Source organism: Mustela nigripes, chromosome 12, assembly GCF_022355385.1.
Source record: "Mustela nigripes isolate SB6536 chromosome 12, MUSNIG.SB6536, whole genome shotgun sequence".
Taxonomy (NCBI): domain Eukaryota; kingdom Metazoa; phylum Chordata; class Mammalia; order Carnivora; family Mustelidae; genus Mustela; species Mustela nigripes.
The window spans coordinates 115,806,756-115,831,985 of record NC_081568.1 but is presented as its reverse complement, the minus strand read 5'-3'; the positions used below and the strand labels follow the sequence as shown (position 1 = coordinate 115,831,985).

General features: G+C 36.9%; 1 long non-coding RNA gene across 7 annotated transcripts in view; it reads left to right on the top strand.

Moving 5' to 3' along the window:
• LOC132027986 (uncharacterized) overlaps window positions 1-25,230 on the top strand; it is a 240,311-nt gene that overhangs the window by 196,914 nt on the left and 18,167 nt on the right. For 4 of the 7 annotated variants that reach the window (XR_009407300.1, XR_009407298.1, XR_009407295.1 and 1 more), the window contains 3 exons: window positions 135-242; window positions 1,511-1,704; window positions 6,223-6,307. This is a non-coding gene — a long non-coding RNA (uncharacterized LOC132027986). The remainder of the gene's footprint in view (window positions 1-134; window positions 243-1,510; window positions 1,705-6,222; window positions 6,308-25,230) is intronic. The other 3 variants (XR_009407299.1, XR_009407297.1, XR_009407296.1) reach the window with 2 other exon arrangements.

Here is a 25,230-nt window from a genome sequence, read left to right as displayed (position 1 = left end):
GGTTAAAATTAAAATATAAAAATATGGTCTTGTTTTCTTATCATCACCAATAATTTTTGCAATCTTAAGAACATTAACTTTAGGTATTATGGCCAAATTCCAATTCAAACAACATGCAATTTGTTTTTTTCCAGAATGCAAGCAATATAAATTTACTGAGAGAAAATGGTTGTCTTCTTAGTCTGCTGTGAGGCATTACTGGCAATAAATAATTGGCCATTATGTTCCAGACCTAAGACACAGTAAGTCGCTTACTCCTATGTTTGGCAGTTGGCTTTCTTCAACAGCTGTGGGTCACCAACAGGGGCTGTGAGGATTGCTTCTCTTGATACCTTATGGATAATGTCTCCCCTTGTATATTTCTTAGCTCTGCAGTTCTAGGCTCTTATATTTAACTTATCGCCAAGAGATGCCTAACGAAGGAGAAAGTGCTTAAACTGATAGAAGGCTGATTTTCCTAGAAAACCAATTAAGTAATTGCAATGGAAATATTTTTATTAATATACCAATTCAATATTTTGAAGGTCTACAATCACAAAGACAATATCCTCATTCTTTCTTTATGTAGCCTGGACAATAGGTTGATAATACTTTTCATCATTTATTCTTACTGAATAGTAAGAACCAATACATGAAAGCTTCCCCATGCTTACTTAACTGTTTTTTACCTATATTAACTCTTAATCCTTGTAACAACTCTATTAGATAGTTACCACTCTTGTCTTCATTGGACAGATAAGGAAACTGAGGCACAGAAATGGTGAGGCTTGAGGATGGTCAATAATTGGTAACAGGATTTCAATTCAGGAAATCTGCCTTTGGAACCTGTGCTTATGGACGCTCTATGCTATATCAAATAATTAATCTACCTGGAGACAAAGTCAAACTGGGCTGGCTCTAGGCAAAATGACACAAGCTACCTCACACCTTTAGTGTCCTTTCCCAGTACCCTTCCCTTGTATTCAGGAGCAATCTTTTCTCCATCTGTTTAGTTCTCTGCTAGCTAGCTAGCAAGAAAGAATGTAGTATTTATCATTTATCCATTGACTAAATCCATTACACCATGATACCTTCTTTTAAGAAATATATATTCATTCATTTATTCACTCCACAAATATTTGTTGAGACTTTATTGTGTCCAGAAGCCATTTTTTCCTCCTTTCTTTTCTTCCTTCTTTCCTCTCTCCCTTCCTCCCTCCCTTCCTTCCTTCCTTCCTTCCTTCCTTCCTTCCTTCCTTCCTTCCCTTCTCTGTTCCCCTGTCTCTTTCTCTGTCTCTCTTCTATCTTTCCCCTGTCCCTAACTCTCTTCCTTCTCTCCTAAAGAAGTCCAGCAACTCCTGGATGGTTCAATTGGTTGAGCATCCAACCTTTGATTTCGGTTCAGGTCATGACCCTGGGGTCCTAGGATGGAGCCCCACATCAAGCTTCATGTTCACTGGGGAGTCTGCTGGAGGATTCTCTCTCTCCCTCTGCCCCTGGCCTGCTCAAATACTCTCTCTCTCTTTAATAGATAAATCATAAAAAAAAGAAGTCGAGGCCTCAACAAACAAGTAGAGGACATGCAAGGTCTTCTCTTTGCTTTTGAACGCAGCAAGGAGTAGGGGCCACCTGGCAAAGATAATACCTCCAGTCAGACTCGTCATCCTCTCTTCATTGAAGTCTCTTTGCTTTTGAAATTCTGCTAAAGTACAGACTGGACTCAAGGTAAACCATCTTAAACCATTTTGGTAAGACAGAGACCTATAGGGTCAGGCAATCACTCACTCCACAAGGACCAGATAGTGTTAATCCCTTGAGAATCTTAAAAAAACACACACAGGTCACTCTGAAGCCTTTGCTAAATCCTCTTGATTTTAGAAGCTTAGATTCATAGACCTGGCAGACAAGCATTTCATTCAAAGTATACCAAATACAATGATTTCCCAGAACTGGAAGGGTACTTGCCCTAATCTTAAGGGAATGATGGAGGATTTTTATTAGTGTGATATAGTATTCTAGTGTATTGCTTTTAGCTGTGCATTTTACATGCACAATTTCAAGTGAAAAGTTAATTGAAACTATCATATTTTACCAAACTTTTATGGCAGCTATCCAAAGCATGAATCACTTCATTTGAAATAATCCCAGGTTTGCAACAAGATTTGTGCTTTTAATGAGCTTGGTTGAAACCATGGATTTAATGTAGAATCAGTTGAGTTAAACTTCATGCTTTTTCTGATCTTGTTGTAAATGTTTTTTATAGTTCTAATGCTTAAGAGACTTTTGTCAAACTTTTTGGTGACAAGTAGATCAAAAAACCCACAGTTATTTGGCTCTATCCTTCTCCAGAGCTGGCAGAGAACAGGAATTGCAGAATGAAATTGGCAGAGCCAAATATACACAGAGACAATGTAATAACATTTCAAAAGGACAATTCCATGGGATTCTTTGTTGAAAGCATTATTTTGTCTGCTTTCAGTGATTTACTGTTTCTTTTTTTCTAGAATTTATACCAGAGCTTAGAAAATATCAGATTTAGAAATAAAGAGAAAAAAAATGCTGTGCTTTATACTTTTCATAGACCTTAAAACACATATATGAAAAAAAAAAGAATAATAAGGAACTTAAATTGGAATTTGTTGGAATACTACATTTTTGTGATTTTTATTTTGTATTTAACTTAACTTAGGCATTTATATCCACACTTATACCAGTAATGCCCTAAGTTTCTTCAATAATATGGAGAGAAAGCAGAATTATATAATATATTTAAAAGAGATTGCAAAAAAAGAAGGAAAAGCAAAAGTGGACTTAAAATAGAATTAAAAGGACCAAGGAAAATGTGTACATGAAAAGATGTACCCTATTCTTAGCTTTTAAAGAAATTCAGATTAGAACCTCAGTGAGATCATACCATATATCTACTAGAGTGGCTTAAATAAAAATCTCGACAATACCAAGTGCTGACAAGATTGAAGCAAATGGAACTCCCAGATATTGCTGGTGGGAATGTAAAATGGTACATCCATTCTGGAAAACAGTTTTGGCAGTCTCTTATAAAGTTGAACATTTACCTACCATATAAATTAGCAATATCACTCCTGATTTTTATCTACAGGAATTAAACCTTATACTGGTATCGTGTCCTTAGTTGAATGTTGATAGCAGTTCTGAATGTTACTGTTGCAAACTGGAAAAAAAAGTCCCAAGCCTTCCAATGGGTGAGTGTACAAACTGCGATTTACCCATGCTTGTGAGAGAATACTGAACAATAAAAAGGAACAAACTACTGATACACGTCTCAATCTAGATGAGTCTCATAAATGATGTTATGCTGAGTGAAAGATTCAAGCTATAAGAGGCTATGTAATAGTTGAATTCATTTATAAGACATCTGAGAAAAGACAAGTATAGTAGTGGAGAACAGCAGAGGTTGCTGGTGTTGTAGTAGAAGAAGGATGTCATTATTTTGGGGATGATGAAACTGTTTTGTATCTTGATTGTAATGGTCTGTACATGTATTAAAATACATAGAATATATAGAATTATGCAACTCATAAGAAGTAATAAGTCTGAAGAATTTAGGTTCAAGTCTTGCCCCCTTTTTCTAATGGGATAAAGGAAATTTATTCGGTCATGCAATATACAACATCCATAATGGAGAAAAAAAAACAACAACAGTGGGAACTCTGAGGAAGTTCAACTACTCCTCATGTTGGTACCAGATGGGCCTAAGAGACCACGTGTTAATCACAGGACACAGGATAAGGTCTTATATGAACAATGATGAGTTTCACTGAAATGTTTCATTTTGGGACCCTCAATATAGGCTGATAACATCATACCAGAAGACAGCTGAGCAAAATTAATTTGAGGTGTGTCAACTCCATATAATCTAAAACAAAATGAAACAAAACAAAAAACAACCAAAAAAGCCCTTCTTATTTTGCTTAATCCAGAGGTAGATTTTAACATATCCTTCAAAACTGGCAGCTTATGTCATTTCTGTGAAGCCTCCTTCATCTGTGGTGGAGTTAGGTGTGACATTTGTCTTCTTCCACAGCATCCTGTGTCCAACTTTAAAGAGAAACTGTGACTTTTTTGGGTGACTATTCATTTACTTGCCAATTGCTCTCACTCTACCGAATTTTTGAAAAACAGGGATTTTTTTTTTTAAATATTTTATTTATTTATTTGACAGAGAACACAAGTAGGCAGAGAGGCAGGCAGAGAGAGAGAGAGAGAAGCAGGCTCTGCACTGAGCAGAGAGCCCGATGCGGGGCTCGATCCCAGGGTCCTGGGATCATGACCTGGGCCGAAGGCAGAGGCTTTAACCCGCTGAGCCACCCAGGCGCCCCCAGGGATTTTTTTTTTTAATCTTCATATTTTATCAGGCTGTCTGGTATATAGTTGATGTACTCTTAATATTTGTTGACTGAGGTGGGTATTGGTGGCAGTGGTAGTAGTGGGAAAGGGTAGAGCTGAGGATGGAGAGGAAGGGGTACTCACCGAACAGCTTTCCCTCTGAGGACTAATTTGAGAAGTCTCAACACACACCTGTGAGGAAGATATCGCACAGGAGGCAATCGACTGGGATTTATGAACTGTGCCCAAAGAACAGAAGGATTTTTAAGGCTGTATGGACATAAGTATTCCATAATGTTTTAGAAGTAAAAACAAAAGAGTTAGGAGTCATTAATATGCCTACACCTTCTAGTATGAGTCTTAAATTAATTTACCCATTTTGCTTTTTTTTTTTTTTTTGGAATCCATTTACACTGGATGAACGGATGAACTGCTACGAAATTTCTCTGTGACCTTGGGAAAGTCATTTAACATCGCTAGGGCTCAAAATGCTTATCAAAGAAGTGAAAGGGATCTAGTATTCACACAAAACCAATATTTTGTTCTTCCCTGACATCTTAATAGTTTAATGAAAGCCATATTTTACAAGCTTAATACATAGTATCTGACTTCCTTCTCTGACTGAATTGATGGGCCGCTCAATGATTTCCCTACCTCACTTGTTCTTTCTCATCAGCTTGCTGCAATATTTAAAATTCCCACCAGGATCTGCTTGGATTCAGGATTATCTCTATAAGGCTCCTTTTAAAATGCAAATGAATTATCTAGAGGCTAGACACATAAACTCATTAATACATATTCAATATGGATTAGTGATCTTTAAAACTTAAATCCAGTCAGGTCACCACCTTACTTAAAATCTTTTAGTGGCCTCCCAATGGGCTTAGGATAAAGACAAACTGCTTGTTATGGCCTTTGAGCCCTAGCACATTCCATCCCTACCTTCTGCCCCACCTGTCCAGACTCACCCCCATGCCGCAACTCTGGCTCTCAGGCTCCAACCGCTTTAGTCTCCTGCCGTCATGCTCTTCTTGCCATTCTCCTAGGCACTTGTCTCTGGCTTGCCTAGTTAATGCCTATTTATCTTTGCCGCTTGATTGCTTTCTTTCTCAGGGCCCTGTTCTTGCCCAACATAAGTAAGTCACATTTCCCTATTTTGGGTTTCTGCGGCATCCTGCACCTTTGAAGGATTCTTCCTCACAGCGCTTCTCCCGTGATTGTCAGATTGCTATCTGTCTTCTTCATTAGATCATAAACTCCTTGAGGACAGGGATTATGTCTGCTTTTGCTTGATGTTAGAGCCTTACTGTCTATCATGAGGCCTATTATCTATTATGCCGTCCGTAGTGTTTGTTGGAAGAATGAATAAATAAAGAATGGAATGAATGAGTAAATAAATGTATCATCGATCTGGTCAATGCTGAGTGTTAACAAAGCACAGAACTCTGTGGAATGGGATTTAATACAGATTAAAAGCCAGCGTTTCCCAGTGGCCTATTCGAGATGCCCACACCTCCCTAAGTCTGTTTTATTTTTCCCTTGATTCTTCACCTATACCTCTTCTTGTTCACTCTCTTTCAGTCACAGTGGCCTCCCTGTGGCTCCTCAAACACATCAAGCATACTCTGACCTTAGGGCCTTTGGGCAATGGCCTTTTCCTCCTTGAAGCTCTCCTTCAGACTTCCATATGGCTGACTTCTTTACCCAGGAGCTGCCTTCTCAATGAGGCCCATTTTGGCCTCTATTTGAAAGTACAGTCCTCTTCCTCCACTTCCCCAGCTTTATTTTCTTTTTTTCCATAGCCATATTATCAGCTGACATCCTATATAATTCATGCACTTATTATATTTGTTATTTCTTTCCTGTTTCTCTTCTTAGATACAAGCTGCACGGGGCCAGACTCTTTCTTTGGTTCATTGACATAACTCCAGTACTTACCTGGACCACTGCCTGATGACATGTGGTAAGTGCTCAATAAATATTTGTTGAATGGATAAAGGCAGGAAGGTGGGCAGAAACATTGTCTCGGTCAGATATGGGATGAAAATACCAGGCAATCAGTAGTCACTAGATTCTGGGAGGAGGAGAACAGGAGGGAGACAGGGTTTTCTAAGACAAAGCCACCCACCCCTCCACTATGCATTAGGCCTGACCCTGCTTTTAAGTGAATGAGCATTAATGGAGAAAGATTCTAATTTACTCCAAAATAATTTATATACTAGATAGGCTTATGGACATGGCCATGCTTCTGACAAATGAGAGATTTCTGCCTTTGAGTTCTGCTATGTAAACATGGCAGATGGTTATATAAACATAGTACTTAAGAACTGTATTTGGCAAAGGAGTAAGAAATAGTCTCACGAGGACATTCTGCACTTTGTGTTACAAGAACTAGAGAATCGTATAAAGACATGAAGTCCCTTCCTCTCAAATCTGTAAAAAGTGTCTATTACCATTCTCACTGAAGGCCACCAGATTTCTGAATTGCTCCAACCTTCTCGCTTTTACCCCAGTTGGACAACATGGACAAATTTGCTATTTATTACCTCATACGTAGAAGAAACGTATTTGAACCTTATCCTTTAAAATTGACAAGATACTTGATATTTATTTTAACACTTGCAAATCTGGATACTCAAGAAATACAAAAAAGGGGAGGAAAAAGAAGGGAAGTGCCTTGAAAGTTTCTAAGTAATATACCACCTTGAGAGGGAAACTTGTTGAAATTTTCTATTCAGTAAAAAATCGTAACTAACTTGGGCTTAAAAACCAATTGAATCAGACTTAGAGGAGGTTAGATAGATTTAGGGTCAACCTTGAAGTCACAGGGAAGATAATACAGACTTTATTCTCAAGTACAGCTGCCAGGAATGTATTTAGCCTATTAATAAACAGAGAAGGATCCTTTGTTTCTTCCATGGTTACTCTTGCTCTTTGAATCTTTCCGTGATTTCTCTGCCCACATTTCCTCTAAGTTATTTTTTCCTGAAGAATGGTTTTACATGGCAGTTTACCTCCTACATCCTTCTACCCCAGGCTTCAATTTTTTTATAAAAGTAGGAAGAGAAAAAGAACTGATCATACAGTCAACACTGTGATCTTCTCAATGAAATTATTTAGGCGACTGAAGTACTCTCTACCCATGTTGCAATTGTAAAAATTATTTGCATTGAAATTTCTTATGGCTTGTGTTATATTGGCATTCTTATCCCATATTTCATAAAAAGATTTCTCATCAAAGTCCAGGGGTCTGGATGTCAAGTACCTAGGCAATGATTCTTGGTAACAATAAAAGCTATTTAAAGTGTTAAAAACAAAACTAAACAAAAAAGAAAAAAACCCCACTAAACTAAACAAAATTAAATGGCAGGTAGGTGGGAACATGAGACATGTTAGGTTTAAGTAGGGGAGTTGCAAACCTTGTTATTAAAAAAAAAAAACAAACAAACTGGAATACTGAGAAAGCTTCCTTCTCTCCATGAATTTTAAAGAGTGAATAAGCTTAACCCACTGAACACAACTCTGAAATGTTTCTAATTCCCTTATTATCAATGAAGGTAGACCAGAGAATGTGCAGAGAATTTTACCTTAGGGAAATGTACTGCTGTGCATTTTCAGTAACTGTATAGTCCATTTCTGCCTCTACGCTCGAAAATGAACAGCATGTTAACAGGACGATTGCCTACACTGTGGCACTGTCTGTTTAGGATTAGGCCATTAAATATTGATGGAGATAATTGTTCCTGCGCTTGAACATCAGAAAGATGGAACTAAGAGTAATTTAAGTGGCATTTGCCTTTATGCTTGGTAAATAGAGGGCTGGATTTCAAAGTATAACGGGGTAAGTATTACCATGTGCTCAGTTCCACAGCGAAAGCATCATTGATCAGAAACTGTGGTTTGTAAAAACATTATAGTAAAAGTTCAGTGAAAGAATTCAGCTGAGCCTTGTTGGAATTTACTGAAAGAGAACCTGATAGAACTGCGTCTTAGGAACATGCAAGCAGGATTTCTTGCCATTTGTCTAGTTTTTGGGTTTTTTTGAAATGATAGTTGCATGTGTTATAGTATTAACTGGTATGGTACTTAGCGCATAATCTAGATTTCTTATACTTTCCCCAGAAGTAGCAGGGTAGTTTGTGAGGGCCCTAGGGTTGGACTGCCAGTGCCCAGATCTCAGCTGTGCTTTTGCCTACCTGTGACTGGTTGGACTACTTACCTTTCCAAGACTCAGCTTCCTTCCCAAAATGGAGGTTTCAGTGTATTCATTCTATATGTCATTGTAACATTAAATGAGATATGTGTGAAACTCTTAGAGCAGAGACTGGCACACTGTAGACTCTCAAGTGATGTTAACCTTTGTGATCATAGAGCATCTATTTCTAGGAAGTGGCAATGTGCCTCAACAGAAGCTGAATTTTGTGCCAAAAATACATGATAGAAAACCAGTTGCCTCTGAAAAGCTGCTAAATTGTTGCTATATTTCAGAGGTGAATTTCATGTCCCTTATCTTTGAGTGGAGCCAAAACCCTCAGCAGCTAGTCTTCACCTAAGAAAGTGGTCCTAAGAGTTATGATGAAACATTTCTCTCTTGCTTTTTAATTTTTTCAACTGAAGCCTGCGAAGTCTTTACATGAGTATGAGGCTGTGCAAGATCATCTTCTTCCTCTTTTTAAAAATATTATTTATTTATTTGACTGAGAGAGAGAGAAAGAGGAGAGAGAAAGAGCATGTGTGCAAGAGAGCATGAGTGAGCTGAGAAGCTGAGGGGAAGCAGACTCCCTGCTGAGCTGGGAGCCCGATGAGGGGCTGGATCCCTCGCCTCCAGGATCATGACCTGAGCTGAAGGCAGACGCTTAACCCACTGAGTCACCCAGGTGCCCCTCAATATTTCATTCTTGATCTCATTTTGATACTAGACATATGTGGACTTTGCGTGGGAGGAACAGAAAGTAACTGAATGGGTTTCCACAACATTCGTTTGGTTCGACTAACAAAGACTTAACATCTGTAATGTTTCCATTCAGCCTCCGACTTCTGGCATTCTGGAAGGACAGGGCAATGCAAACCCAATAGGAATACGTTTGTTAAGACTGATGAGAAGTCATTCTGCCATGTATGAGGTAGAGATTTACCAATTCATTTCTTTTGGACTGTTTTTAAAAGTTCTTACCCACTGGTCTCAAGAAGGAGTCACCACTGCTTGAAATAAGAGAGCACAAATCCTGTGGATAAAGTCCATGGCAATGTCCAACGTGCTGGTCTTTACAGACCTTCATGGTGGAATGAGTCATGTTCTTACTCATTTTTTGTTACATTTGTTGACTAAGCTGAGAATGTTCCTTAAGCTATATTAAAGATAAATATTAAAGACTAGAAACTGTTTTCTTTTACAATTATTTTTGAGAAATGCTTAATGCATATTCAATTTTATAATCTCTTTCTTTTCAACTACACCAAATTTCTACTGTCAAAGCTAGAAAACCTCTGTAGAATTAAAAGAGCTAAAATTTTATTTCGAACTTTTTTCTAAGTAGATGGAGTTTCATTCACAACCAGATAAAGATATCTTTGTATCCTACTTATTGCAATAATAGACCGGATGGATTCTTGGTAAAACCTGAATATTTTTAAATGCTCTATATGTTCTAGTTCTAAATTGCATGTTTTAAGCATATTGCTTTGAAATCCTGAAAAAATGCATACTGAATTTTGATGTGTTCTAAAACAGTCATGAAAATTAACATCTTCCCTCAGCCCAGGGCCAAACAGATTTTTTTGCAGGGCCAAATTAGAATCTGCCTACAGGCTTCAGATAAAAAAAGGTAGCAAGCAGGCAACTTTTTAAAGTCAGAAAAGGCGAAGTAATCTTATATGGCTATCTTTTTTGGTAATCTAAGTAGCTGGGAAAGGGAATAATCTTTTAACTTAGCCTTAACCCTCTAGAGTGTGTATGTCAATAGATTTTTTTTTTTTGCAGGATGTAGGCCGGCATAATGGTACATTTCACCTGTAGAAAACAAATTGTTTTAATGTAGATATATAAGTTACTGGGAGTGGAACTTGCAGAACATGTTAACTGGGTATTTTTTTTAGATACATGTTCTTTTAGTGTTCACATTTGAGTTCACTAGCTATCTAGCTAGTGAACATTGGGAGGTCAAAAGCTGGAATCATGGATTTCTAATTGCAGATTACAACTTCTACTTGCTCTGAAATTCCATAGGTGAAACTAATAGCATGAATTATAACAACCATTAGGCTAAGTACAACCCTAGATAAGCAATGCCCATAGTGCCAAGAAAGGAAGGAACACCTAGAGCTGTCTAGGGAGAGGAGGTCTGGGAACGTAAGCATGTGAAGTTGGAGAGTCTATGATAAGTAAATGTGGTACAGGTACATAGAATGAGGAATCAGTACAACATTCAAGAGTTAGTTATGAGCCCCATTTCTACTGGAAATGTACTAGATGTTGAGAGTCAAAAATGAATACGATATTCTCTGCCCTCAAAGAGCTCAAATTCTGGTGAAAGAACCATAAAAAAATGAAGAGAGATGGTATTAAAAACAGTAATATCAGCAAACATGTTTTGAGAGCTTAAAATGGTCTAGTCTCTGTTTTAAGCCTATTAACATTCATTTTCATTTATACAACAACTGAGTAAGGACGATGATTATTTCCACGTTGCATTTAAGAGAACCGAGTCTGGGAGAGAGTAAGTAACCAATCCAGGGTCACAAATCTAGTAAGTGGTCCTGCAGCCAAGAGGAGGGAAACAGAACAGGAACAAAAAGAGAAGGCAGAGATCGATAGGTAGACCCGTCTCTCTCTGTGTTTGTCTCTCTATTTACATCTATACATCTCAACATATGTGTACACGTCTGTGCAAGTCTGTGTGCATATGTCATTGTATATACATGCTCACCGTGCTCACACATGCTGTAAATATGTTTCGTGCGTTCCTGCTTTTCCAGTTTTCCATCTTCCATTACCACATGTGGACCACTTCGTGCATTTCCTTATTCTTTGTGTCTAGCCACCTGTCGAGACCAGCTCAGATTCTACTTCAGTCATGAGTCCTTCTCTAAAGATTTTTGATGGAAATGATCTCTCCCCACTCTAAAACATCATTAGCTTTATGCTTGTGCATTTACTCACGAATGCTGTTTTATAGAGTACACGATAGCTAGTTGCTTTGCTCGAATGTAGCAATTTAAAAAGTGTGTCCTATCAGTGTCCCACATACAAAAGATATAAGTATTTTTTGATGCCTCCGTGCACTGATTGATTGGAGCTAGCAAACCCCTGTCACTCGTATACCAGTGCTCTCCTGTGCCAGTGTCCCATGTGCCATTGCCATTAGTGGTTCTCCTAACACTGAAGTTCTAATCAGAGCTCTTCAAACAAAGTGTACTCTTGTATGTTTTTTCCTGGGAGAATGAATTTCCAGCATGATATTCTGCTGGGTCCTTTGTTGGGTCACTTCTTGGTTCACTTTGATAAACTTGTTCCACAGTTTTATATCCTTTCTAGTCTGGTGAACAGTATCTTACAAGGAGAGTCTGGAAGGGAATCAGCCAGCCAGCCAGCCAGCCAGGCAGGATGTTTTCCTTATAACAACATTTTATGCTCTTTTACAAAGCTGCTAAAATGGGAATCATTCTTTTGCAATTCTCTCATCAGATTGCAGTTTTAATGCCTGGGGTTTTGGCCATATTCAAATCCAGAGGCCCTTAGAGTAGATGAGATATCTCTCTTCTCTGGAGTCCCCACAAAGCTTAGTCAGTGGGATGGTCATTTTAACCAGCAGAGTAGGAAGGACTGAAATTTCTTTGCAATCTTTTCAGCTTCCTTTGAATTCCTCCCCAGAACATTTACCCTTAGGCTAAGCTCTAAGGGGTTGATAAAATACCCCAGTTGTTCTGCATTCTATTCTTTTTATTTACTGGGCTGACAGAATCAAATGACTCTACTAAGACATCATGTTGGCACAAATTATTCCCTCCCCACTACCTCCAATCTTTTTCTTTTCTAAGCTGTTTCAAATCTTGGAGGATTTGAGGATTCCTCCGGGAAACCAAAGTTCAGAATTCTTAATCTAGTGAACTTGAGTTAAAAAAAAAATTATAATTATGTTATTCTTGGGTTGGAACTGGCTAAACACGAAATTCCTTGTCGAGGAGTACCGAGATTATAAATATATTGGACTGTAATAGTATCTCATGATCTGTTGAGTCAAAGCCAACCTGCTGGGTGTGCCAACTGTGGAGGAGTTTTATGAGAGTACTCATGGTCTAGTGTATCAAGAAAGATGTGGCACAAATCTTTAGGTCACAGTCTATCTATAAGGTCCATCTTTAAGAAGTGTAAGAAACTCTTGTTAACCTTTTGTGTTGATGTAGTGGGTGAACATACTTACATTGAAGAATGGGAGATAGTATGTGTTGCTAGTTCTACAGAATATAAGAATCTCTATGGATTATCCCAGTTTACTCCCTTCAGTGAATAAATTATGCTGGCTAGGTGCACCTGGGTGGCTTAGTCTGCCTTCAGCTCAGGTCATGATTCCAGTGTCCTGGGATCGAACCCTGTATCGGCTCCCTGCTCAGCGGAGAGCCTGCTTCACCCTCTCCCTCTGCTGCTCCCCCTGCTTCTGCTCTCTCACTCTGTCAAATAAATAAAAAAATCTTTAACAAAAATTATGCTGGCTAATTGCTGAGGGGGAAAAAAATTCCTTTAAGTCATTTACTCTTCAGAAACTCTCATGAAAGACTGTTTGGCCCAACGGTTAGTTCTGTGTCTGACAATGCTCAGGTTAATGTTAGAAAAATTAGAAAAATTCTTAAAGGTGGAAAAATCGATCACACATTCTCTCCCTTTGCACCCCCCCCCACATCACCCTCACTGACTTCTTTGTTAATATCAGGTTGTACAATGAAGAGCTGTAGAGTGAAAATAAAATGGAGTGACTGAACAACTCTTCATTGTAGCAGAAATGTATATTAAGGTTTTCCTCTGTAGGCCATGTACTGTGTAAGGAGCCAGAGAAAGAAAGAAAAGTGAGTGACACTCCCTGTCCAAAGTCTAATAAAATAAATAGAAAGAAAAAGAGAATATACATGAAAGAGCAGACTATGAAGAGTAAGACAATGAATAAACCAGAAATCATATTGGAATTTAACTACGTAGAAGGAAAGGAAGTTTTCACAAAATACTCTAAAAAGGTAACCAAAAAAAAAAAAAAAAAAAGATATTTTAAAAGCTTAGAGCAGTTTATAATGAGGGAGATTGTATTTTTTGCCCTGTGAAAAAGAAGCTTGCCATTCTCATCCATTAAAGTAGGCCATGTGTTGTTTGTTATCTTTTTGTTTTTGTTTTTATTTGATAATGAATTGTACTCATTCCCTTGTGATTTAGAGCATAAGGTTTCATATATGTGGGATATAGCAGAAATATTAACTGTTCTAAACAGAGATTATCCTAGTAATGTTGGTCTTATTAGCCTAAAATAATTAATGGCAACTCTAAAAACTGAAAAAAAATCAAACAAGGAGATGAAGCTAAGCAAAATTCCACTAATGTATGCTATTTTGGTCCATACAAATTAATTTGGAAATCTCTAATCAACACTTTTTATTTTTATTAAATACCTCATTATGAGTCCTTGTCATGGTAAATATCCATATGTAGGTAACATCAGAGGGAGGGATAAGACAAATTTTTATATTTTCACAATTTGGAAAAGGGTGATATGATCCAGAAATGTTTTCTGAAGCATTCAAAGCAAAGATCTTTTTTTTTTTTTTAAGATTTTATTTATTTATCTGACAGAGATCAAAAGTAGATAGGGAGGCAGGCAGAGAGAAGGAAGCAGACTCCCTGCTGAGAGCCCGATATAGGCTCAATCCCAGGACCGTGAGATCATGACCAGAGCCAAAGGCAGAGGCTTTAACCTACTGAGCCACCGAGGTGCCCCAAAGCAAAGGTCTTTCAATGACCACTCAGCAGAAAAATAACTTCTAATAAATCTCTTACAAATACATTGATATATTTAAAATTGGATGGCAAATCTTATCAATTACCTTACTAATCATTGCTCGAACCCAAACCTTTTGGAAGTTTTTTCCAAAATATTTAACCAAGTGTGCACGTATTTGAGATCTAGGTTATGATAGTGTTCCCAATACAGTATTGATGATGCTTAGCCATTTTCAATATCACAATCACTCATTCCCGTATTCATTCACATATTTGGTGTGTTGCCATAGTTGGGGATAGACAGAAGAATATGATGCAGTTACAGATCTCATGAAATCACAACCTTTTGGAGATGACATCATTTCAGTTTCCAAAGGGCTCATCATCCCCTTTCATGACATACATACAAAATGTAGTGTGATGAATAAGAAGGTTTGTTGGTTAGAAGCTGTGGCCCCAAAGCTCTCTTCTCCCGGTTAATAGTTCATGTTCTAAGCAAGGCAGCTTCTCTTCGGTAAAGTGAGGTAGGAACTCTCTCACTTGAGTTGAGAGGATTATATGAAACAGTGTATGTGAATCACTTGGCACAGGACTTGGAACATTCAAATGGATCAAAAAAATTAGCTGCTGTTATCATCGTATCACTTGAATCTAGACAATAACTTTTTTTTCCTCAGAAAAATATCAAACAACTTACTCACGGATATACACAGATCACAAATAAAAATACTTGGATTCAAACTCAGGTTTCAGTGCCCAGTAATGTACCTGGTCAGGTTTTTTTTTTCTTTTTTCCACTACATTAGATCTCTTTGGAAACAGCTTCATTACCATGAGTTCCTTGAAAAGATAGTGCTTATAATTAATATGGAAAAATCATCCATGCCATGTTTCTAAATCTCTTTTTCTCGGGCCTATTTTGCTACATCTCCTTAAGAGTTATTCTTTTTACTCTTTTCAAGAAATATTTTAATATTGTAGAATGATAGTTGTTATTAAATGATGAGTAATAATTATAAGGGAAGGTCTTGACTTTTCCCCAACTAAATATCACCACATTATGGATCTGGCAAATTTAGGTCCTTGATTAACTCTTATTTTGTAGCTGCTAAACACGGTCTTGAAAAATATCTTAAGAAAAAGATGTCAAGCATGTATGAAAGTTTTGTCAGTTCTGTTTTCAAGGTAGAGTTTTGTTTTTTTGTTTTTTTTTTTCAAACTGCTAAGTTATACACCCCATTGGAATCCATTACCGTGGCAGGTTTTTCTAGGCAAATAGCACACCAGAGGAAAGTTTGGCTGTGGGTTTTTTTCTTTCTGATTTAGTTCATTCTTTGGTTGCTAATTTGCATTTTTCTCTGAAATGGATTAGAATTATACTACATATGCAAAAGCATAAAGCAAAGAAAGACAACCCCTGGCCCCTCACTAACATTGTAAACTTGGGAGAATTACATCACTAATTTCTTTCTCAGCTTAGACATATTTAAGAGGTGGGTCATAATTTCCAATCAAAAGTTTTGTTTTGAGGATGGAATGTAATGATGCGCTGCGATTGTTAACTATTCTGGAATTTTGAGAGCTGGGTATTAAAATCGTGGTAGTTTAAAATTAGCCATGAGGGCAGTATTTATACCATGGAAATTGGCAAATGCTATAAATTAGAGTTTTCCATTTCCTTCCTGGAATGCAGGTTTGCCAGCACTTCATTGGATAATCCTTGTATACCAGTTAGTAAAGTTCCAAACCCATATTAAGAATTCAGTATTCTTCATTCATCAAAGTATGATTTGGATGTTAATTCAGAAATCTGCATAGGAGTCTTTTTCTTAGTTACCTCTCCAAAGCCTTGTACTGATTTATGCTTTTATTTTAATAATAAAGATGTCAAGATGTTTGTGTTAAGAAGCTTATCTTTTAGGACCTGCACAAAAGAATCAATTAAAGAAGAATAAAGAGGAATATGCATGGTTTCGGGAGAGAAAATCCCTTAGTTGATAGCCAAGATGCCTTAATGAAATGGAGATGCAGAAAGCCTATGGATAGCAGGTCATTGTAAGCTTCTTGGTTTATGCCTGTTCTTTGGTGGCAGGACACAAAGTATTTCCTGAATTAATATGAGCTAGCATATATTCTCATTTATATATAAACATTTTCTAAGCATTGCCTGTCACCTCATCTCTCTGTTCATCTGTTGGCTTCTATTACTTTTGTTTCTTCTGTGCAATGAATTTTCCTTACCTTAGTTTTTAATGATAAAGTCCATGGATTGGCTCTGAAGAGAGCATTTGTATATCAAATACCCTTATGTAAGGCTCTGTGTCCTACTTGATCGGGACATAGGAAAAGTGGATTCCAGACAGAGGCGAGCAGTTTCCTAAACCTCAGTTGTGCAGGGGATCACAAGAACCTGCAGGGTTCACAATTCAGAGAATGAAGTCAGAAATAGGTTACACTTTTCAGTAGGACTGCTTCTACCAGGAGGGGCGAAGGTGTCTGCTACAGCTAGCTAGCTAGAGAACTCCCCATTTAGATCTAAGTAGGGAAAAGTTTGTGAAGACTAAGTCGGGAAAGTCAAAAGATGTTGAAAGAATACACTGATATAATTATAGTGAATATTGGTTGATAGAAAAAAATTTGATGAATTGTTCAGGAAATTCATTGCTCAGATCTAGTGACATTCATTTTATTTTTCTAACACCTTCTTGGTATACATGGTTTTCTTTTTTAAAGATTTTATTTATTTGACAAAAAGAGCAAGAGAGCACAAGCAGGGGGAGCAGCAGAGGGAGAGGGAGAAGCAGACCCCCCCCCCCAACCCCGAGCAGGGAGTCCTATGTAGGGCTTGATCCCAGGACCATGGGATCATGACCTGAATTGAAGGCAGACACTTAACTGACTGAGTCACCCAGATACCCTGGTTTTCTCTTTTAATATCTACCTAAATGTATAAGTTAAATGAGATTATAACTTATAACTCTATAGTCCCAGAGTAATTTTAATTTTCTCTGATTGTAAATGTTTATAACTTAGTATAAAATTTTAAGAAATAGAGAAATGGATAAAGTATAGAAAATCGTATCTCTCAGATACAACCACTATTAATATTTGGGTAACAAGCTTTTAGACATTTAAAAAACAATATGCAAACACATACATATGTTCATAGGAGTATAAACATGCATATATATATGATGCTGCATTTGCTTATTTAAGTGTGGAGCCATTGTATTCTAAAAGCTTGCTTTTTCATTTATTATGTCATAGTTATTGTTCCATGTCAGCACATGTAGACTTATCATTATTCTTAATGGTATTTACATTAATCTCTTCCTTTCCATGGAGAATATGTTCCACAACTGCTGTAAATGCCTGAAACCACAGATAGTTCTGAACCTTATATATATATTGTGTTTTTTTTTCCCTAGGTCAACATATCTATGATAAAGTATAGTTTATATATTAAGTGCAGGAAGAGATTAAAAATAATAATTAAAAATATGATAGAACAGTGTAACAATATACTGTCATAAAAGTTATGTGAATGTGTTCTCTAATGCTCACTCAAAATATTTTAATGCTCTGTATTCACCCTTGTTCTCGAGATGAGATGAGATGAGATGATAAATGCCTACTTTGTGAGACAAAGTGAGGTACAGGGTGTAAGCATTGTGACATAGCTCTGGACTACTACTGCCCTTCTGACAAGACCTCAGAAGGAAGATCTCAGATTCTGGACCACAGTCGACCTTGGACCGAAACAGTAGAAGGCAAAACCACAGATGGTGGGGGTGGGGGGCTGCTATAGTATTCTGTGTGTACTGTAATTTATATAACTAATATGTTGATAGAAATATAGGAGTTTCTAATTTTTCAACATTGAAAAACAATGGTCATCCATATGTATATCTCTAGATTTATATATAATTTATGAACATTTCTCTTGAATAAGTACCCAGAAGTATATCACTTACTAATGCTTTTTAATTTTCAAAATTACCTTGCAAGGCAAGGTTACTATTGTTATATTTATTTAATGGAGGAGAGAACTCAGGAGTCAAAGGTTGATTGGCTTATACAAAGTCAGGTAGCTAGTAAGTAGAAGATCTAGTTGTATACCTGCCTCTTGCGTGAGGACAGCACTCATGCAGTCAGCTATAGAGCACTATACGAAGCTGTCTGTCATCATTTCTGTCTCCTACTATTTCATTTATCCCAGCAATTTAACATTTCTGAGGTTGGACCCCATCTCCCTGTTAATGCCATTTTAACAATCCTTGTCAGCTAGATAGAAGCATGACATAGACATCATTGTAGATATATGTGCACCTAGGTTGTTATTACTGGTTCCATGACTGGAGCTTGTAACCCTTCAACAGGCCATTTAAAGCCCTTGAAGGGAGGAATATGAATCCTGGTTGTGTGAAAACCTTCTTTTGACACCTTCACTTAATAAAAAGAGTGCCAATAACAAAAGATGCCAAATAGTTGTCAAAAGCCTGGTAGAAAACCATAGAAACATCAGTAGAGAATTCTTTAGAGAAATATCACATCACCGACAATCTTGATGGACTAGTGGGTAACAGTTGACAGAAAAACACAGACATTGTTAACAATGAGCAAAACAAGTATTTAGGAAGAATTGGATCCCAACTGTGAAGAATCTCAACCAATTGATTTAATTTATATATTCAGTGTTATATATCCATGGGAGTGATAGATGGTAAAAGTTCAGGTCTCACTGTAGAAGAGCTCTTTGAGTAACTAAAAATAAAAGTTACAAATGGCAAGAAAATGTTTCACATACTATAATTCACTGTTTTGTCTTTCTCTTGTATAATAGAAAGATGCCCCTTATAATTAATGGCTTTTTAGATACCATGAAATATGTTAGTACCTACCTTATAGAATTATTATAAGAATGACTGTAAGTGCTTAGGACAGTACCTAACATATGATGAGCATTTTATAAATGATAGTTATTAAATATATTTAATAGAAATTATAAATTTTCCTTCAAAAAGATTGAGTCAATTTATAATATCATTTTGAAACAATTTTATTATAGTAATTTATAACCTAAAACATAATTTGTAATTTATAACCTAAAACATAATTTGGTGTGATTCTTCATTAAATAAAACAAAGCTATTATCTCAGACTATCATATGTGACCATGTATATTCTGTACAGATAAAAGGAATAATTACGTTTGTTGAAAGTTGAAACCTGCCCCCCACAAACACCTCCTGCCAAGTAGTCCCATAATCACTTAATTCTACATATATTTCCTCAAATAGATGTTTTTGTTTTGTTTTGTTTTTCAAATAGATGTGAAAGATTCCTGGGTTATAAATATGAATAAATTTCACCAATGATTCATTGACCACTAGATAGTAATTATTATTATTATTTGATAGATAAGTTATATTTTAAAAATTAAGGAGGGACACCTGGGTGGCTCAGTGGGTTAAGCCTCTGCCTTCGACTCAGGTCATGATTTCAGGGTCCTGGGATGCTCGGCAGGGAGCCTGCTTCCTCCTCTCTCTCTGCCTGCCTCCCTGCCTACTTGTGATTCTCTCTGTCAAATAAATAAATAAATAAACCTTAAAAAATAGTAAGCTTATACAAAATTAAGGAAATTTCTTGGGTGCTTGTATTTTTTTAAAAAAGCAGTGAGAACATATTACATAACTAGATTCAGGAATATTTTGATATATATGAAATAATCAGCTTTTCCATACAATGCATTTTTTGAGAACTTGGTCCTTTATTGATTCAGTTTCTTAATGCAAATTTGACATTACACTTCGACTTTAAGATACTGGAATTGTCACTCTTTACTCAAGTTCTCATTTCAGATATAAGAGTGTCAGACTGCTCTAGGTAGGAATTAAAGAAAAAAGCTTTCTAAATAGAGATAACAAAAAACTTTCTGCCTGTTAATCTTCTCATGAGGCATTTTCACTTGGATCACATTCCTACAGTTTTTTAGAACCAGTTCTCCTGAGTTCCTGATTTCCTAACTTTCGTATTTGAACTTAGAAAAAATTCTACCATCTCAACCTGTTGAAAGAAAGATTCTGAATTTTCTTAACTTCCTATGGATATGTTTTGGTTTACAATGATTAATTTAGGACAGAAAATTCAGCTGCCATTATCATAGAGAAAATTGATGTTTTTTTCTTTCTCTTCTCCATGGGGGAATATTTGCTAATCTTTTGGAATCACTGGAAGTCTTAGTCTTATGGTCTCTTTGACAGATTCCCGTTTGGGCCTTATTGTGGGCCATGCAACAGGCAGTAGTGTCCCAGAAGGTCACGCCCACTTGCTGGGTGGACAAACCTTCACTCCAAGATCCTCGAAAGAATGAATGGAACATTGTTCACCTCCATCTATTTGCCACACTGTCCCTTCAGCTTCCACAAGACTGAAAGAGCAGAGTCCGTATAAGTCCAGGTGAATTTCTATGGGAGAGTCAGAGCAAGTCAGAAGGAAATAACCTTTACTTAGGGACAAAGTTTGTCTTCTGGATAATTTGACTTTTTTAAAAAAAGAGATCTTATGTATGTATTTGAGAAAGAGAGAGAGGGAGAAAGAAAGAGAGAGAGAGAGAGCACCAGCAGAGAGGAGGAGCAGAGGGAGAAGAAACAGACTCCCTGCTGAGTGGGGAGTTCAGTGTGGGGCTTGATCCCAGGACTGTGAGATGAGGACTTGAGCTGAAGGCAGATGCTTAACTGGCTGAGCCACCCAGGTGTCCTGTCTTTTAAAAGAAATCTCAGAAGAGAAAATACCTAAACATTTATACTTCCACAACAAATTTTAAAGATTTGTGCGTGTTGCCACCTCTAAGAAAATCAGAATTCTGATGGTATGGCAAATATAGAAAAAGGTATAAAATACACATTTCTAGTTATCCCCATCTCTAGATATTCACCACCTATTTCAAATATGCTCACGAGGGAGAAATTTTATTCCATATTATGTGTTCAAGGCATTTGCGGACAGACGTCTATCCATTCAGTCCTCTCATACCTCTGCTCTCAGAGCTCTTTATAGATATCCTAAGCCATGACCAAGTTAAAGGCCGAGTTGTTGAAAAATTATTGTAATGAAATTTTTAGCTTTTTAGGAGGTTGAGGAAGGAGTGTAATTTGTCTTCATGAGGGCACCCAGTAACTGAGTCCTCCTTGGATGCCCACAAGTCCAAGGAATTGTTGTACCTATGCAGAGAGCAGCATGGCACTGCTTACCTGAGTAGGGGTGTTGGGTCTGGATAGTTGATGCTTAAAATGTAGCAGACCTCATGCCAGCCTATCTAGTACAGTAGTTGTTAAGATAGGCAAGCAAACAATTGTCACTGAAAGTGGAGTCAAGCCTTTAGAGGCAGAAACACTAATTAGAACTAATTGACAAGTGTTATAGCACTCACCAGGGTAGCTCTTTACATAGGAAGATGATAGTTATGTAAATACAGTGATTAATTGTATTTGCTTAGCCATTACTTTTCTTTTTGGCATCAAGCATGACCAGAACTTGGCCATTGATTACAACTTCAAATTTATGGTAGATTTCTCAATGAACATTTCTGTTTCTCAAGCCAGTTTTGCTTTTGTCATTTATATGCATGTGTGTGTTTCTGTGTGTGCGGGGTGTATGTGTTTATCGTATTTCTGTGTGTGTGTTTTACTACAACATCTCTGTTGGATATAGATACAATTTGTAACCATCTTCAATCTCTGTTGTGGAACTTACTCACAATCCATTGACATATTGAAAAATCATTCTAGGCTGGTAAACATAAATACAGTTATTTGCTCTACTTTTTTTTTTAAACAATTTAAATATTCTGGTAATGATTTGAAAACAAGTCTTCAAGTCTGTCAATCTAGCATCTGCCACAAACACTAATTCTTACAAGAAGAAGGAGTTGTGCTGAGTGCATTATTTAGCTGTAAGTACATTTTGCCGTATTAAAAATATGATGTGAAGACTCTGAACATAGAAGTTTCACAAAAGCAAAACCAAAGAAAGCACATTTGACTACTTCTTGTAATGTGAGAAATGGTGAGGGAGTGTGTGACATTTGATTAAAGCCAGATACCAGGTGGGAGCTGAGTGGAAGGACAATGGGGGTGAGGAAAGTTTGGAGTGTGGTTTCAAGCTATGATTCTATTTTGAATTATCTGTGCAGCCAAGGGAAGCCATTTGCGCTCTTTTGATCTTAGTTTTCTTGCCTTTAAAATGAGAAAAATGAAACAGATGTTTTCCAAGGTCACCTTTTCCTTTGAAAAATTAGTCCATTTTAAATTATTTATTTTGAAATATTTCCAGTGTACGTTCAACAGGGTGAAGTTTAGCCCATTTTCACAGACAGCGGTAAAGAGCCTCTGGTGATGTTAACGGTGGCTTAGACCTGGTATTGAGTCCTGTCTGGTTCATGAGCCTTGTGTGTGGACTTTACCCATTTCCTAGAGGTGGGGAGTAGAAATTGGAGAGAGGTAAAGGGATAGGATATCCTTGGATTGAGATACTCTACCCAGTTATCCTGTTTCAATTATATGGGTATTAAAAACCATCTTCTGACTTAAAAACTTTTATTTAATTTATTAGTTTATTTACAGTTTTAGGGCAAGGAAAAGGATAAAGTTGAGGGAGTTGATGATCCACTTCTATCTAAAATCATACCTCTAAATAGCTATATCTTAAAAATATGCTTGTCAGATTTTTGCAAGCAGAGTCATCACAACCTCTTCTACAACTCAATCTCATTTCAATGTGAAAAAATAATTTGATTATTGTATCAGTTTCCTAGTGCTGCTGTAATAAATTGTCACAAGCTGGGTAGCTTGGAAAGCAGAATTATATTCTTTCATAGTTTTTTGGGCTAGAAGTCTGAAATCAAATGATCGATAGGGGCCCTCTTCCCCCTGAAGTCTCTAGGAAAGAATCTGATTCATGTCTCTTCTGGTTTATGGTGGTAGCTGACAATCCTTGGTATTTCCTGGAAGGAGCACTTCCATCTCTGTCTCTGTTGTCACTTTGTGTTATCCCTGTATGTCTGTGTCTCTGTCCAAAACTCCCTCTTCTTATAAGTACACGGGCCATTGGGTTTAGGGGCCAACTTACTACAGTGTGACTTTAATGTAACTAATTACATCTGCAAACACTCTGTTTCCAAATATGGTTACATTCTGTGTTTTTAGGTACACATGAGTTTGGGGGAGACATTATTCAACTCAGTAAAATTGTCATCTAGAGGAAAATGACAACCCAACAAGTATCTGAAGACAAATACGAATATATTTTCGAAGATTTATTCATTTATTTTAGAGAGAATGCACAAGCAGGGGGAAGGGCAGAGAGAGAGAGAGAGAGAGAAGCAGACTGTCTGCTGAGCATAGAGCCTGATGCAGGCCTCAGTCTTATGACCCTGAGATCATGACTTGAGCCAATATCAAGAGTCCAGTGCTTAACTGAGCCATCCAGGTGCCCCACAAATAAAAATATTTTAATTTATAAAACAAAAGTACACAAAAATTAGTCACTCACAAGAATCATTAAACATAGGTGTTTGATAAGATTCTCAAATATGACTTAAGTGTGAAAATTACATTAAGTAATTTCATAATAAATTTTAAATGTATGAAATTTTTGCAATGGATCACAAAATTGAGTGCATGCCAAGTATATTCAGTTAAACAACTTTGCCAAAATTATGGTTGAATATGTAAAAGAAGAACAAAAAAGGTAATGTCTATTTCATTAATTCTAAATTGCTTCCTTTATGGCTTTTTATTCTTCTTTTAAAAGTATTTTCTTCTCAATTACTCCATCAGACATAATCTTACGTATCTATTATTCTGTTTCCTTGATTTTTATCTTTTCTTCCCTAGCATATTGATTTTTATAATTCTATTTTAAGCTTTTATATGAAAGTAAAAGTGGTTTAAAGGTGATTTATTAAACTTGACTATCACCAGTGGACCTTGATCTAATTTAGCTACGATAGTTTTTTTTAGAAGAAGGTACTATGATTCATGTATTGACAGGTTAAGAAAAGTCTTCTATTATCATCTTTTCTCTGAATCCCTCACTTCTTTAATGAATTTATAGTGAGATTTTAATTAAAATGTTGGTAATAAAAGTATAAAACATGTTGTTTAAATTACACCTGTAAATAATGCATCAAGCTGAAAACACTTACATATACACTTCACTGGAGAGAAAGATGAGGTCTCAGGGTGGAGGGGCAGGGTATGTTCAACGAAATAGTGAGCAGTAAAATGACTTGATGGAATTTGTAAATATATTTTAAAGGACTTATTTTTTCATGAGTGAAAGGAAGGGGTGCCTGGGTGGCTCGGTTGGTTAAGCATCTGCCTTTGGTTTGGGCCATGTTCCCAGTGTCCTGGGATGGAGTCTGGCACTGGGCTCCCTGCTCTGTGGCATGTCTGCTTCTCCCTCTGCCTCTCACCCTGCTCATTCTTGTGCTGACACACTCTCTCTCTTTTCTGCTCTCTGAAATAAATAAATAAATAAAATCTTAAAAAAATATATATTAAGAATCAAAGGAAGTGAACAGCATAATGCAGGAATCTACATAACCAGGACCGAGAGTCTTTAAACAAGGTAATGCCAGTAAGAGCTAAAGGATAGATTTAAAAGAAGGATGAAGTATAGAACTCATAGTATAGGATTGACAAAGAAAGGGAAGAATTTGAGGGTGATATGTAGGCTTCTGTATTTGTTAGTTTGGTATTGGGTATTGGCTTTAACATTACAGGGAATATAAGGATTTTGGAAAAGTATGTTTGACTTTGTAACTTAACATACTTATGGAGCACCAGAGTAGACATCCAAAGTGCAGATTTTGAAGCTCAGGAAAAATATCTTAGATCAAGAGA